This window comes from Adiantum capillus-veneris, chromosome 19 (assembly GCF_014529385.1).
Source record: "Adiantum capillus-veneris isolate H3 chromosome 19, ASM1452938v2, whole genome shotgun sequence".
NCBI lineage: Eukaryota > Viridiplantae > Streptophyta > Polypodiopsida > Polypodiales > Pteridaceae > Adiantum > Adiantum capillus-veneris.
Genome location: NC_140949.1, coordinates 45,695,924 through 45,707,296, shown reverse-complemented (window position 1 = coordinate 45,707,296; position 11,373 = coordinate 45,695,924). Strand labels below are relative to the sequence as shown.

Genomic DNA, 11,373 nt, shown 5'->3' with positions numbered 1-11,373 from the left:
TTCTCCTCGCTTGTCTGGAAAAAGGCATCCAGCATCTCCTCCATGCCGTCGTCTTCTGTCTGTAAGCCCTTTTCTGCTTCCATCCGTGGCTCTATATTGGTCGGACCTTCACGCATAATCTTTTTTCTCTCTCTCTCAGATGTAGGTGCTATGTCGCGGGAATCAATGCCCGTTCCGTAGGAGTCGTATCACAGATTCTGTACGGTTTCTCTAGCAAACTCTCCGTACTTGTGCACATGCTCATTACATATCCTACGCTTGCGCAGGATTTGATACTTGCAGAGCGTGCACGAGCATGCAATCTTTTCCTCCATGTTAGTTGATGACGTTGCCATCTACAATGATTATGAATGTTGTTTTTAATATATATATATATATAATATATTATATATATATAATATATATATATATATATAATATATATATAATATATATATATATAATATATATATATATATATAGATATATACTCCTCACAATGTAAACTACCTCGCATTCTCTAGTCTTGCCCAATCTCCGTACACCTCGGTCCAGAGGTGTACGGAGATCAGGACCACCGGGTCAAAATCTCGTCTTTATTGGTCAAATCCTATATGGGTAGACACATACGTGCACTCCTAGGTGTACATGGCAATGCATGTAGCAGACAAAACCCCTTTGCCTCTTTTAGTTCCATAGTTTCTTCTCTGTCTACGAACCCACCTGCCTCCATTCCGAGGTAGCCTGTCAGAGAAAGCTTTCCAATGCCTCACTTGATGAATCATATATTAAAGCATGACCATTTTTGTAATGTTCCGTCTGTTTGCAATTTTTTGCACAGGTTTTTCCAAGGATATTATGCCCATCCTGGTGTTTTTTTCACCACATGCACAAGCCATGGAAGTTCGCAGCCCAATGAAAGTTTTCTACCTGATTGTAAACCGGACGGGGCCTCCATGTCCAAGCCAGAAGATAATGTGGAGATGGACAAGCAACTTGAGAAAGATTCAAAAGCCTTGCATGGTTCTTGCTCAAAAAAGCGATCTCGATCTCTCTTTCTCTCTCGATCTCACTCTCGCTATCTCTTTTCTCTCTCTATTTTCTTATTTTCCTATCTCTCTCTCTGTCTCGCTCTTCACTTCCCTACCTCTCTCTCTCTCTCTCTCTCTCTCTCTCTCTCTCTCTCTCTCTCTCTCTCTCTCTCTCTCTCTCTCTCTCTATATATATATATATATATATATATATATAAATATATATATATATGTATATATATATGTATATATATATATGTTATATATATATATATAACTCTCTTTCTCTATCTCTCTAGCTATTTCATATCTCTCTCTCTACCTACCTCTCTCTCTCTCTCTCTCTCTCTCTCTCTCTCTCTCTCTCTCTCTCTCTCTCTCTCTCTCTCTCTCTCTCTCTCTCTCTCTCGCTCTCTACATCCCTATCTCTCTACTGATCGAACGAGTGACTGAGCTAGGGAGATCTAGACGTCCACGACTGCGGAGGACTACACAACATCGACAGAGGCTGCATCAGAGGATCTAGCTAGGTCACTTTGGCTCGACATGCATAACGCCCGGTCAGACTACTGACCATGGAGGAGATTGATGAGATCCGCGAGCGACAGCTGCTGGATCTCCTATGATCTACCTATCCCAGCTAGCTGGCTTAGCCGTTTAGTCCATACCCAGTAGTTTAGGATTCCATAATATTTTATTTTGTCATCTTCTTACTCTGACTTTGTATCAGATCCATCACATTGTAACTTTCTTGTCTCATGTCTCATAGGTCACTTTGGCCTTTCGAAGACATTAATATAACATTTCATTTCATTTCTCTCTTTAATTTTAATTTCCTAAGCATACATTAATTCTCTCTCTCTCTCTCTCTCTCTCTCTCTCTCTCTCTCTCTCTCTCTCTCTCTCTCTCTCTCTCTCTCTCTCTGATTACCTACACACACACATTTCTCTCTCTCTCTCTCTCTCTCTCTCTCCTCTCTCTCTCTCTCTCTCTCTCTCTCTCTCTCTCTCTTTCCTACACAGACACACCTCTCTCTCTCTCTTTCCTACACACACACACCGCTCTCTCTCTCTCTCTCTCTCCCTCCCCCCTACACACACACACACCTCTCTCTCCCTCTCTCTCTCTCTCTCTCTCTCTCTCTCTCTTTCCTACACACACACACACACACACGATGTAGAGAGAGAGAGAAGGGTTGGGGGGGGCATAATACCTGCGCAGCAGATGGAGGCCAAGATTTGAGCAGAGCACAGGTGAAAATGGCCCCTTCTGCTCGTGGGTTTCGTTTTTTTCTCCCAAATTTTTTTGTGTCGTTATACGCTTCGATATACGCATCGTTATACGCGTGGGAAATAAAGCCTTTCCACTTGTATATCGATGCACAATGCGACGCGTATATCAACGCCCGTTAATTTCGTCGATATACTCTCGTCGATATCTCCATGTTGTGTTGTAGTGTTTAATACTTAAAAGACAAAATAATATCCTCGTGTCCCCGATCTCTTCTTTGGCCAGCCCATTGTGGACTCTCTCTCTCTACAAAATAGTGTAAAAGATCGCGGTAAACGTTCTGAGATTTTCATAGTGTATCAGTGAGCTAGAGTAGAGTCCATACTAGCCTGAAGCGTGATAGAAAGAGAATTGGGAAAAAAAAAGGGAGGGGGGGGGGGGGGGGGGGGGGGTTTCCAATCCTTTCCACTAGACTTCTCACCTATAAGGGGTATGAGCCTCCCGAAAACGGCCACGGGAGGGGACCCCCCACCTAGACACGCTAGCCTCACTCCACGCACTCGTGCACCGTGGGGACTCCACGCAAGGTTCCCCGGGGCACGCTATGACCCTCCGTGAGTGCGACGGAGCCTGAGGCTACGTGGGGCTAGGGACCCGGAACGCAAGACCCGCGAAACGCAACACGGCCGTCGACCCATGGAACGCAACACGCCCGAGCCGGTCCCGTCCGAGCCGGCCCCCCGTCAAGGCAACTCGACTCGAGCCGGTCCCGTCCGAGCCGAGCCCACCTGAGCCGGTCCCGTCCGAGCCAGGCCCCCTGGAAACAACACCTCGACCCGAGCCGGTACCGTCCGAGCCGGGCCCACCTGAGCCGGTCCCGCCCGAGCCAGGCCCTTGAAGACAAAACACCCCTCCGCCCGAGCCGGTCCCGTCCGAGCCGGGCCCTTTGAGAGCGAACGCGCCACCACCACGCACCTCAACCTGACGCGCCCAGATCCTGGGGCGTCACACTTGGTATCAGAGCTGCAGGAAAGAGCTCCACGCCCCCCCCGTCCCCGTGACGCGTCCAACCTCGGGCCATCGCCCGTGACCTGCGCCGGCCCCAATCCGAGCCGGGCACCTCCACATGACAAAAAGGAAAGATGCGAGCCAGACAGGGCTCTTTATAACAAAAACAGAGAACTACCAAAAACGCGACGGACCAATCCAACTGTGTTCGTCGCGCCCCGGCCACTTTTGTGACCCATGCTGAGCTGAAGACCCATTCAAGTCTACAGAGAGACCACAGGGCCCCGAGCTAGCCCTCCAAATGACGTCCACACAGGGACACACAGGGATCAGTTGAAGATTGAAGAATCACCCAAAGCCCTCATGGTGTCATGACGCGCCAAAGCTACTTCGACCCGAAGACTGCATCTAACCAAGAAACCTTGCCCGATTCAAGATTCGGCGATTGGAAACCAAAGCTGGTGTCAGCCTAAGTCTACAATGCGCGTCCCACATGACGGTAAGCTTCCTTGCAACTTCGCAAGTGCTGCATTGCAACGGACTCTTCTTCACATTCGGCTTTCAAGAAGTCTCCGCGCGGGTCAACGCAGCAGGTGGCTCCGCGCACACTGGGTTACCTATTCGGGGAATACACAAGTATGGGGAATTCTACTTGCGTATTCAAAGCATACTTTTTTCAGCCTTCTGCCAAAAACCCAAAAATACACACACCTTCATTCCAAAATTACAAAAACAAAGCATTCTACCTACTTGCATTTGGGAACAGTTTTGCTCACTTGCACTTATATGCACCCCTTAGTCCCTTGGCCTCATGCATAGCCAAGCTCTCTTTTCCCTACGTTCGACGAGGGCGTCGAACTCTCTTCAACCGGGGGTGTATATAAGGGGTATGAGCCTCCCGAAAACGGCCACGGGAGGGGACCCCCCACCTAGACACGCTAGCCTCACTCCACGCACTCGTGCACCGTGGGGACTCCACGCAAGGTTCCCCGGGCACGCTATGACCCTCCGTGAGTGCGGCGGAGCCTGAGGCTACGTGGGGCTAGGGACCCGGAATGCAAGACCAGCGAAACGCAACACGGCCATCGACCCATGGAACGCAACCACGCCCGAGCCGGTCCCCCCGTGAAGGCAACTCGACCCGAGCCGGGCCCACCTGAGCCGGTCCCGTCCGAGCCAGGGCCCCTGGAAGACAACACCTCGACCCGAGCCGGTACCGTTCGAGCCGGGCCCACCTGAGCCGTCCCGCCCGAGCCAGGCCCTTGAAGACAAAACACCCCTCCGCCCGAGCCGGGCCCTTTGAGAGGGAACGCACCCACCACGCACCTCAACCTGACGCGCCGAGATCCTGGGGCGTCACATCACCAATCGTGAGGACTTCTCATTCTTTGCAAAATTAAAAGAGGATATTTTTCACCGGCCGAAACTGCAAAATGTTGCCCAGAGTATTGGAAGCGGCCGACTCGTAACGTGCTCCATTTCAAGGGCCACGAATCGAAACGTGGAAGAGCGTCGAATGCAGACGGAGACGGCAACGAATTAGCGCAGCATCAAGGCCATACTGCACTAGCACTCTCGAGCATCCGATCAAGCAACATAAATACGATCGCGATCATGCTGCGATCACTCCTTGCAGGAGTAGCAAAAGCTCATGGCCGCACCAGCCGGCGGCCCATGCACGGCAATATGGAGTTGGCCAGAAACTTTTTCAACAGTACAAGCTGGGCTACAGGATGTCGCCAGATGCATCGCAGAAGGCTCACCATCGGTATTGGCAGCTCATTCTCCTGCACATCAGGCCACCGGCTGATCATGTCGAAGTACCTAGAGCCCTGGAATCAGCTGCTCTTGGATATGCTTGCAATTAGTACTCGAGGAATGTCTCATATTGCGGCCGGTGGCGGGCCGAATGAGCCGGCCAGCTTAATAATTAGCAATGACGTGCTTCCTCATGTCCTCAGCGACGACGCCCTCAAGGCGATGCTGTTGGGCCAGAAGGAGGCGCGCCTCCTGAATGGCCTACACAGCGTGCTTGTCTCCGAGCACATTGTGCTTGGACTGCTGCTTCTCCTCCAGGACTCCGCCCATCAGCACTCCATCGCCTCCAGACCTCTCCAACGCGCCTACAGTCATGGCTTGGACCATCTCGTACACTCTCTCCGCCAGCACGTCCGACGACTCGACCAATTTACTTTTCCCCGCTTGGACGACCACGGAAGCAAAATCTTACTGACTTTCCACGCACGACGCTCCCTGCGGCTTTCGCACCGACACGCCCAGAGGCTGGGACATAACAGCATTTGTCCCGAGCATCTGCTCCTTGGCCTGCTTCAGCTGGACTTGCAGTTGCTGCAGGCTCACTATGATCTGAGTGCACGCGGTGAAGATAATGCGCCGGCAGCTGCACGACGTCGGCGCCCTTTGCTCGGGGTCCAGCTGGGAGTGAACATCCAGAACCTATTTGAGCAGCTCAAAGTAGGCCTCGGCCAGCATGCCGGAGATGGACATATTCTATTTAAATAAGCTTGATATAAATGGTACTACCGCAAGTACTGCCGATGCCGATTTTCCTGCTGACAATATGCATTCGCTCAAGGCCTTATGTACAGACCTCACCAAGCTCGCGGAGCAAGGACGCCTGGATCCGGTCATCGGCAGAGAAGCTCAAGTTGCGCGCCTCGTTCAGATCCTGGGGCGCAAGAACAAGAACAACGCCTGCCTGGTAGGCGAGGCAGGAGTCGGCAAGACGGCCATTGCGGAGGCGCTCGCGCAGACTATCGCCAATGTCCATGCAGGCCACCCTCTCACGGGCAAGAAGGTGATGAGCCTGGATGTGGCGCGCCTTGTTTCGGGGACAAAGCTCAAAGTAGAGCGTGAAGACCGCATCACGGCACTCCTGGACGAGATTCGGCTGTGCAGTCGCCGTGTCATCCTCTTTATCGACGAGATTCACACAATCGTGGGCGCCACCATGGACGCCGCCGACCTCCTGAAACCAGCGCTCCAGCGTGGTGACCTCCATTGCGTGGGAGCCACCACTGTGAAAGAGTATCGGCGGTATGTCGAGAAGGACCCTGCGCTGCTAAGGCGTTTCCAGCAGGTGAATGTGCCGGCCCCGTCCGTCCAGGAGACTGTCCGCATACTGAGAGGCCTCTGCGCGCGCTACGAGAGTCACCACAAAGTGCACTACTCAGAGGAAGTCCTAGTTGCTGCCGCGCGGCTCTCCGACCGCTACATCACGGGTAGATTTCTTCCCGACAAGGCCATTGACGTCATCGATGAAGCCGGCTCCTATGCGCGCATTAATCATGACAACACTTTGACGGCTGCTGCTTCTGTTGCGCCGCCAGTTATTAATGTCACTCCCGCCCATATCAAACAAATCATTGCCTCCTGGACAGGCATTCCCATGGAGACATTATCTTGCGCCGAGTCTGCGAAGCTGCAAGGGCTGGAGGCCGACCTATGTCGCCGGATCATCGGGCAGGACAAGGCTGTGAAGATAGTCAGCCGAGCAATGCGCCGTGCGCGTGTGGGCCTCCGAGACCATGAAAGGCCCATGGCTAGCCTGGCTAGCTTCATGTTCTGCGGGCCCACTGGAGTCGGCAAGTCGCAGCTCGCAAAGGCGCTCGCGTCCATATATTTTGGCTCCGAAGACTCCATGGCCCGTCTCGACATGAGCGAGTTTATGGACAGGCACACTCTCCAAGCTCATCGGGGCGCCCCCTGGCTACGTGGGATACGATGAGAGTGGCCAGCTCACAGAGGCTGTAAGGAGGCGCCCATTAACCATAGTTCTCCTTGACGAGATCGAAAAGGCGCACCCTGACGTGTTCAACCTCATGCTCCAGGTCCTCGAGGACGGCAGGCTCACAGATAGTAAAGGCACAATCGTGGACTTCAAGAACACGCTCATCATCATGACTTCCAATGTGGGCAGTAATGCCCTCGCTGTCGATAGGAGAATAGGTTTCCGTTCCAACGCACAACGTCTGGCTGGCACCGTCTGCAAGAGTTCCTCTGATCAGAACACCTACGGCCTTGTAGAAGCCGAGCTGAAGCGGTGCTTTAAGCCCGAATTTCTGAATCGGCTTGATGAGATTGTCGTCTTCAACCCTCTCACCATAGAGGACGTGCGGCGGATCGCAAACCTCATGATAGAGGACTTGGTCGTGCGGCTGCGGGAAAACATGAATATCAGGATTCAAGCCGTGACAGAATCGTTCAGGAAGGCTTCTGCCATACCTATGTTGCAAGGCCCCTTCGAAGGGCCATCACCACGATTCTTGAAGATGCTTTGGCGGAGCGCATGCTTGCAGGGAAGTTGAAAACAGGAGAGTCTGCAATCCTTGATCTCGATGTGGCCAAACAATCTGCTAGCATTACACCTAACACTACTACAAAAGACTACAAGGAAGTTCATGCAAAGGGTGTACAAGATGAACTCCTTGTAAAAAATTTGTGATTTTTGGCTCTTGCCTTGAGATCAATTGTATGACAGGTTTTTCCATCTTTATCTCAATGTTTTAAATGTTCTTGACCAATAATCAATGTATCTTGTTTTTCCAAACCACCTTGTAAATTTTTGTAACTCTATCTCTTTCACCTCTCTCTCTCTCTCTCTCTCTCTCTCTCTCTCTCTTATTTTTTTTGAGTAAGCCTTTTCTCATATCACTACAAGGGCGCTTTGTAAGTAAGGACACGTGCAAAATTTACGAGAGACAATTAAGGGACCCCCAAAAATTTGCCCCCAAAAATAAGAAATGTGTCGCTATGTACGTTACTAATAGCGTCGCTTATAGCTGCAATGCTTACAGACTGTAAGGGATCGTATAAGCGACGGCGATGCTAAAAACTTCAAAAAAAAACTCAAATTTATCGCGGGAACCATTTTTGCTCCCGTGGCAACAAAGCAAAAAATCTCTTCATCACCTCACAGTGAAACGAGTCGGCCTACCCCCATGCCATCGCTCTTCAGCGACTCCCATCTCTCCTTGAAATGAAATGAAATGTAATGTTGGAGAGAGAGAGAGAGAGAGAGAGAGAGAGAGAGAGAGAGATATGAAGGAAATGGTATCTTTATGTCTTCAAAAGGCCAAAATGACCTATCGGATCAAAAGGTTACAACCATGTGTGACTCTAGTACAATGTCAGGGGAACATAAAGATAAAAATAAATTAGGGTACCGAGAGTGGACAGGTATGCAAGCCTAACCTATATCCTCATTATCATCAATGTCCTCATCACATAATACGTCATCTCAAAACATTTGGAGAGTGGGTACATGAGGTCTAATGAGGTGCACATTGGGAAAAGTAGACGAATGAGTCTAGTAATCTCCACCTATGTAAGAGACAATGATGGTGCATCAAGGGAGTACAAGAAGGGAGGCAAGATGTCCATGTTAAATCCATGTATTTGAAACCAAGATGACATATGTGCATACCAGCATGATGTGTCCCCCTATAAAGCTTATATTGTCTGGAGAACTCAAGGGAAAATCTGGCCTATTTGTCTTTGGTAGTATCCCGTATAAAGGAGACTGATCTGATAAGCACCTCTATCTCCATAGAGGGGGCTGCTAATTCCGCTCTAATAATCTCGTGTTGCATGGAGGCCTTGGCTCTAATCAATTAATCTAGAGAACATAGATACCATCACTACAACACGTCGCGCAGAAATCGACGCAGGTACCGACGAAATAAAGTTAGTTTTTAAACTAAAAAGCGCTGAAATAGGCCTCGGAAGAGACGCCAGTATCGTAGCATCGGAATAAGCATTGATATACATAGCATTGGAATAATCCTTGAAATAAGCATCGAAATATACTACGAAATATGCACCGGTATTTCTATAGTATATTCCGACAGTTATATAGAAGCCTGTACTGACGCTCATATCGTTGTCTGTATCGGCGACCAAACTTGCAAATTTTTTTTGGGGAGAGAGGGCTGAGAACTAATGCTACATGTACTGCAGCAAAAGAAAACAGCCCTCTCTGCCCAAAGGCAGAGAGCACAAGCAACCGCACTCCACCTACAAGCTGACGCTAAAGAGCGAGTGTATGGCAATTAGCAAAATTGTAAGAATAACATAACCTATTTGACATACCATAACTTGTTACCATAATTAAAACATGAGTCGAAAAATATAAAACCATAAATATAACCTGTTTGCCATACCATAACCATAACAGCCATACCATCATTGGACAACCATAACCATAACCATCACATGATTGCTATGCCATCATAGCAAATCCATAACCATCACTTGATTGCCATACCATCATTGCACAACCATAACCATAACCATCACATGATGACATACCATCATAGCAAAACCATAAGATTAAGTTGACTGTCAAACTTTAATCATAACATTTGTGCCATACCATAAACATAACCATAAACCATACAATCACTGAGTGAGAAGACCCTCATGGTAATGCCTCCCAGTCGACGTTCTCTCCCTCCTCCTGCAGCTAGGTCAAAAGGGCCACAAGTCCATACTTGAACCCATACTTCTCTTCTCGGCGTGTCAGAAGGCGCTTCACCATAACTTCCTGCAAAATTATGGTTTAATCATTAGATAAATCTTCAAATAACATATATATATCATCAATAATTTAAATCATACGTATAATACTTACAAACTCATGTCGAAGTGTATCGTAGCCTCCACTCCCAAGATGTGACGCTCCAGCAGACTCCAAACGTGCTTTGGCTGCATCTCTCTGTTGTTGAAATCTATTAGGATTGTCTTGTGTCTCTCGTGCAATCCTCGTCCACTCCTCTGCGTCCAACCATGCCGGCTTAGGATTGTCGTCATTGTACCTGTCTCTCGCCTCTGACCGACGGTGTGACATTGTGGACTTTGCCATGCTCAAAATCCAGTTATTCGAGACTTGATCGTACCCCTCTGCCGGCCTGTACTCTCTCTGAATGGCCTCGACGATGTAATTCTTTCTCTTAAGATCGAGGTTATCCCAAATCTTCATCACAGAGTGACCAAACTGAATAGTACAGAGTTGTCCAATCCTCTGTCACATGGCCTTTTTGACCCTATCTTCCACAACAGCCCCATCCCTGCTCTTGTACACCTTGCTAGGATCATGCTTGTGTGATCCCCAAGGTGTACGTGGTGTGCCGATCGGTGAACTATCTACTGAAGAGAGTGGTGGACGCTCTTTCGGTGGTGTGGACGCATCAGTAGGACCGCTACCACAACAACCACCACCTTCAGAACGACGTCTACCTCGTCTCGAGGATGAACCACCCATCAGTGTCGGGGACACACGAGTTGTAGGCATAGGAGCCACTCTAAACTGAGGTGTGGGGCTGCTCGGTGTAGGGACCACACTAGTCCCGGGCGTAGGGTCGGCCGTAGTAGGTCTAGAGGGACCTACTGCCCAAAGGTGTTGTGCCATCGCGTTTTGCTCTGGTGTGAACTGAGACAAAAACGAGCCCATCTGCTCGAGTGACATTCCGGCCGGAGTGACAAAAAGACTAAAACTAGGAGAGTATGGCTCATCGTCATCGGCCATGGCTAATCATACACAAACACATCCACAAAATACGTTAGTTTACGTAAGAAATACTTAATCAATACAAATAACAAATCAACAAAACTGCTACACAAATGACAACATCTAAAGTGTATTGTAGACTAATAAAAAGAGCTTTACAAAAGGGTTTCTAGCAAAATTCATTAGTTAATCTCTCATCCTCTATGAGATCTGATGCACCAAATATGTCTATCTCAATCTGTACTTCTGCATCTTCGTCATCAAACTCTACTTCTTCGTCGCTCTCCGCATCAGCTTCACTATTTGAAACCTCATCTCTAGGTTCAGACAATTGCTCAATGCTAACATCCACGTCAAAATGTAAACTTAAAGTTCGACTCGGTCCTGTGCTTTATTCATGAATCACCTCTTCGACCTCAACATCCAATCCTTCACACGCTTGCTTGCTACGTGGAGCAACTTGAACGCCATAGAGCCAGCAGGGTTTAGACAGATCATTCTCATCATTTTCTGTCCATAGTGGATCGTGTATGAACACAACTTGTTCACAATGCTGCGGAAGTACGAATGTATCTCGCACATCTGTCCACACCCGC

At 49.1% G+C, this 11,373-nt stretch overlaps 1 pseudogene; it reads left to right on the top strand.

The window, feature by feature from the left end:
- The first annotated feature begins 5,830 nt into the window (after positions 1-5,830).
- On the top strand, positions 5,831-7,714 carry LOC147433937 (ATP-dependent Clp protease ATP-binding subunit ClpA homolog CD4A, chloroplastic pseudogene; annotated as a pseudogene).
- Positions 7,715-11,373: the final 3,659 nt, after the last annotated feature.